Raw genomic sequence first — 5,870 nt, 5'->3', positions numbered from 1 at the left:
GAGACTGCTTCCTCCTCTCTCTCTGCCTGCCTCTCTGCCTGCTTGTCATCGCTCTCTGTCAAATAAATAAATAAAATCTTAAAAAAAAAGAAATTGAATGGATGTCTGACTATCTTATAGGTTTGCTAAAAATCAGTGACTTTGTGTTCACGTGTGGCTATGCGGGAATTTTTAACTTTCTCTAAGAAGTTATTAGATTGATTATATAATGGCAGTAAAGGATGGGGAAAAGCAAAGTACAAACCCCATAAAGACAAAGACACTGAGTATGAGAAAAGAGTAATAGATAAGAAGAATCAATGCATTTGAGGAAAATGGGAATTGAAATACACAATGATTGTTGATTTTTTTAGATGCAGAAATCAAAACTAGCTTGCAAGAAGGAAATAACAGAAGACATGTTGTGAAAAGGCAGTAACGTGGAATAAAGGAGTAGGGAGAGCATATCAGGTAATTTGGATAGGAAGGAGTTAGGAGATAACTGCTTGATAAATTTTATATGGCCCACTTAAATGCACAGATTTCTCTTCTTTAATTTATATGGAGAACAGGGTGTCGTTTCTCTTCCCTTTCAGAGCACCCGAGGTGTACTCTTTCAGACTGAAAACCTGAAAAGCTCAGGACTCAGTTGCTTAAGCACAGCTGAGAGGACATATTTCAATTAAGATTTACAGTTTGCTGTAGGTAGTAGACTGTCAAAAGTGGTTTAACCATATTTTTCATTTAACAAGAAGACTACAGAGAGTGTTTTCTGGTGTTGGTTCAGAGTCTTAAGAAAGTCAAGTGAACTATCTTAGAGGTTTTCATGGCTTTTTATTCACAGTTGCAAAAATTGCTGTTGGAGTTCTCACTATTAAGCCCACATTTCTGGCAGAAAGATAGAGGTAAAAGAGAATGATATCTTGTACGACTGATACTTTGTCATATGGTTACAATGTAGCTAGAAAAGAGACAATAAAATATTTGATGTTGTTTTAAGTTTCCTTGTTGTCAATCCCTCAGTGCTTTCTGATACTAAAGGAAAAAGTAGATGGATATTGACCTGGCAACTATCAACACCTGTCAGTCTCTCTTGGATAACCAATATCTCTATAATCTCTTCTTCCCAGTAAAAAAAAAATAAAATATATTCATAAACCACACTTTGCCATCTCAAGTTACTGCACCAAGATAAAATTACAATGATTTTCAGTTGTTCCAAATGGACAGAATACCCTTCCTTATGATATCATGTCTTATAAGATAGATAATTGGCTTGCTACCAATATACCCAGATGAGACTGTGGAAGAGACAGGAAAAAAATAATAATATTTATTTATTCCTTGGGTTGACCCTGTTTACACAGATGCATTACTATTAGAAAAGGTTGGTTTGGGACATTGGAATGAATTTACTTAATGGGTCTGTATGTAATTGGGTTGGAGAAAATTTTTAATTTCTACAAAAATTATTAGAATTCTATCTTATTCCCTTTTGATAATTTTCACATGTTAACAAAGCCAACGTTTTTGTCTAGCAGACAAGATCTTAAATCCTAACAAAACTCAATTTTTTCCTTTTTTTTTTAAGTTTGAGAGCCTCATGTTCTCTCATGCTGCTTTAAATACAACTCAAAAAAACAAAAGGAGCTAAATGGGGCAGTAAGCCCAAACTTTTTATTTTAATTTATTTATCTTATTTTTAATTAAAAAATTAAAGATTGTATTTATTTATTTGAGAGAGAGAGAGCATGAGTGGGGCAGGGGGATGTAGCTGCAGAGAGAGACTGAGAAGTATACTCCCTAATGAGCAGGAAGCCCGATATGGGGCTCGATCCCAGGATACTGACTGAGATCATGACCAGAGACAAAGGCAGATACATGTGCAAAATCCCTTTTTTTCTGGGAAACAATACTTTACAAGAGATGTTTGAAAAAGTACTGGGGAAACAACTTTAATCAGAGATACACAAATTTAATTGACTTCTGTAAAGCTACAGGGATCCAAATGATGGGAATCCCAGGCCGTTTAGGTTGTGGACCACAGAGTATTCTTCTCTGTAATATTTTATTTTCTTCCATGTCTACTAACTCCAGTCCAAGTTCACTGATCTCTTTTTAGATAGTGCAAAACATGGCAAAGAATACCAAACAAGTGCCCAATATTCTACATTTATTACATCATTTCTAACATATAGAAGTGTGTTACCAAGGCTGGTTCTGTGAACAAACCTAGTTATGCTAAAGTGTGTTTTGTTCTCCAAAAATTAAATTCATGATTATCACACAATTATAAAATACTTGTGTCAAGAATTTTTATTCAAAAATTAATAAGAGAAGCAGATATTAAAACTAGTTCACATGGTTATTTGGGATATAAGCAGAGTTGTGCAGCAGAAGTGCTCTGGGCCCATAATTTGGGTTATAGAATTTATGTTTTCTAATGAAAAATCACTAACTTGCATTATTGTTAACAAGAATCCTGTGCATTACCATCAGTTTTCTCCATTATAACCTCTTGCTCTACAGTTTGTAAATAACTTTGTCAATAGCAAGCTAATAAACGGGGTGACTCCAATGGATTGAGATAATCTCCAGAGTTTCTGCTACATAATGAACAGGACTCCATTGAAAGGACACCTAAGAGTTTATTTTGCCCAAAAATTTGATCACTTTTTTCACTGTCCTTACCTATTTTCCAAACCTAGTTCTTTTCAGTCTACAGACAACCCTGTATCTGACTGACTTGTTAATTCTGGGAATGTCTTGCAGATTAATTTGCTTGCCCGAGGTGGTTCCTCTAATTGATGTCTAAGAACCCTAATTAGTTAAGAAAACTTTTTTTTTTAACATTTTCATGGCTATTTATTATTATTATTATTATTATTATTGCTAATATCTCTATTATAAATAATTCACAAGGGCATCTTTCTGACAAAAGACAAAGAGCTGGCTACTAGTAGAAAAAGTACATTTGACTCTGTCAGTGAAAGTGGTAAAGGGATTTGAGAAAATAAGGCAAAGCAGTGGAATTATGTGTTAAAACTTTAAATATTATAGACACATTTACTTAATTTCTAATACTGCTTATAATTAAAAAAGATGTTTTCCATGAACCACGCATTACAGCAAATATATTGTTTATACAGATTAAATTTTCATCAAAAGGGACGCCTGGGTGGCTCAGTTGGTTAAGCAGCTGCCTTTGGCTCAGGTCATGATCCCAGCATCCTGGGATCGAGTCCCGCATCTGGCTCCTTGCTCGGCCGGAGCCTGCTTCTCCCTCTACCTCTGCCTGCCATTCTGTCTGCCTGTGCTTGCTCTCTCGCCCACTCTCTCTGATAAAGAAATAAAATCTTAAAATAAATAAATAAATTTTCATCAAAAAATTATAAGTGTATTTTTTTGTAGGATCATGATAAGCATTTTGCAGATGAGAAAAGTGAAATTTAGAAAAGTATGTCTCTTCAAATCCCTCATACAATATCTGGCCTAGATAGAAGGATATACTATCACAATTGAGGAAGATAATTGAGATTACTTAAAATGATAAACTTTACTGTATAGGGTTTTTTACAAGTTTGCCACAGATTCACATTTTTTAAAATATATATCTATTTGTGTAAAGAGAATGCACTGAGAAGTAAAAAGATAGTGATATATCAGTGCTACCAACTAATGGCTATAATATCATCACCTTATTTATGAACAATGAAACAGTGTGTAATATTTAAATAAATTTAAATAAATTCCTATTTATTTTATATATTTATAAATTTAAATGAATTCCTATTTATTTATTATTAAAGAAATTCCTCTAACAAACAGTATGTTTTGAAGGTTGCTAGCAGGAAAGTGTTGTACGACATGGAAGTAATCAGAAAATGTGATCTAAAATTCTGCTTTCAAGGGCGCCTGGGTGGCTCAGTGGGTTAAAATTCTGCTTTCAAGAAGCTATAACAGTAAGTACTGAGCATTAGCTATTATATGCTATGGATGAATAACTGAAATCTACATTTGAAACTATTGGTACACTATATGTTACCTAATTGAATTTTAAAAAGTTAATAAAAAAAACCACTATTTTATAAAACAATATTCCCAACAGGCTCTTTTGCTTTAAAATACTCACTTTGTTTCCTCTCCGAGAGAACACCAAATGGCGGATGACGCCGGTGCTGCGAGAGGGCCCGGAGGGCCCGGGGGCCCTGGAATGGGAGGCCGCGGCGGTTTCCGCGGTGGCTTCGGCAGCGGCATCCGGGGCCGGGGCGGGCCGGGGCCGTGGTCGGGGCCGGGGCCGAGGCCGCGGAGCTCGCGGGGGCAAGGCCGCGGACAAGGAGTGGATCCCCGTCACCAAGCTGGGCCGCCTGGTCAAAGACATGAAGATCAAGTCCCTGGAGGAGATCTATCTCTTCTCCCTGCCCATCAAGGAGTCTGAGATCATCGACTTCTTCCTGGGAGCCTCCCTCAAGGACGAGGTTTTGAAGATCATGCCTGTGCAGAAGCAGACGCGCGCGGGCCAGCGGACCAGGTTCAAGGCATTTGTCGCCATCGGAGATTACAATGGACACGTCGGTTTGGATGTCAAGTGTTCCAAGGAGGTAGCCACTGCCATCCGCGGAGCCATCATTCTGGCGAAGCTTTCCATTGTCCCTGTGCGGCGAGGCTACTGGGGGAACAAGATCGGCAAGCCCCACACTGTCCCGTGCAAGGTGACTGGCCGCTGTGGCTCTGTGCTGGTGCGTCTCATCCCCGCCCCCAGAGGCACTGGCATTGTCTCGGCCCCTGTGCCCAAGAAACTGCTGATGATGGCTGGTATTGACGACTGCTACACCTCGGCCAGGGGCTGCACTGCCACCCTAGGGAACTTTGCCAAGGCTACTTTCGATGCCATCTCCAAGACCTACAGCTATCTCACCCCTGATCTCTGGAAGGAGACTGTGTTCACCAAGTCTCCCTATCAGGAGTTCACGGACCATCTTGTGAAGACCCACACCAGAGTCTCTGTTCAGAGGACCCAGGCTCCAGCTGTGGCTACTACATAGTTTTATACAAGAAAAATAAACTGAACTAAAGCTTGAAAAAAAAATACTCACTTTGTAATGAGAGTCATTACTTTTGTCTAGCCAAATCTTATAGCACTGTTTATCCCTTCCCTGCTTTATCCCTTCCCAGTATCAATAAAGGCTCACTTGGGTTACCTAGAAGCCATGAGAAAGCTTGTAATAGATCTGGCTGGTTTTCACCAGCAATTTGACCACCATGTGCACAGGGAAGTCTATTGATAAAGGCTTTATTGCAATAAGTTGCAAATACATGGATGATTTTGAATTCTCTTTCTTGAGGTCTTGTTTCATGATAATAAATTTAGGGTGGCTTATTGGAATGGATGTTATTAACATATCTTCATAGTTATAAGCACATGGAATTGTAAAATAGATGAATGAATGTGGCATTACTAACAACTGTCCTCATTTTGAAATCAAATTACAGTGTACTAAGATGAGGAAGCAAAGCAGATTTGGGATTATGAGTGAAATAATTTTAAAAAGTATTAGGGGTATGATCGGACTATTGGGTAATTCAGTAGAAAAATGTCTACTGATTGAGATTCTGTGTTCCCTGATTTCAGAGAGAAGTTAAGATAAATAAGTAACACGAGGAGACTAGGAAGCCAAACATAAGTGATAATTTTGTGCCAGGGTGTGTATACATCTGTTTATCTTCTTGCTTTACCACTAAGGTTGCTCCTAGAGCAGAGTTTAAATATGTGTTGGAGCTAATCTCTGTGGATTACACAAGAAACCACATCCTACAGCTCTCCCTGAAACACCCCTTATGATTTCAATGTAATTTGGTTTTTGCATTTTTAGAAATAACAAAATACTTTG

The 5,870-nt window shown here is 38.1% G+C and overlaps 1 pseudogene across 1 annotated transcript; it reads left to right on the top strand.

Annotated features, from left to right (window-relative positions):
* The first annotated feature begins 4,138 nt into the window (after positions 1 to 4,138).
* LOC309857106 (small ribosomal subunit protein uS5 pseudogene) lies at positions 4,139 to 5,068 on the top strand (annotated as a pseudogene). Its single transcript has one exon. The product of its transcript is annotated as a small ribosomal subunit protein uS5 pseudogene (transcript).
* The last annotated feature ends 802 nt before the right edge of the window (positions 5,069 to 5,870 follow it).

Source organism: Mustela nivalis (genome assembly GCF_964662115.1).
Source record: "Mustela nivalis genome assembly, contig: HAP1_SCAFFOLD_391, whole genome shotgun sequence".
NCBI lineage: Eukaryota > Metazoa > Chordata > Mammalia > Carnivora > Mustelidae > Mustela > Mustela nivalis.
Note: the sequence above shows the minus strand (reverse complement) of the source record. Positions and strands in the feature narration are given on the sequence as shown.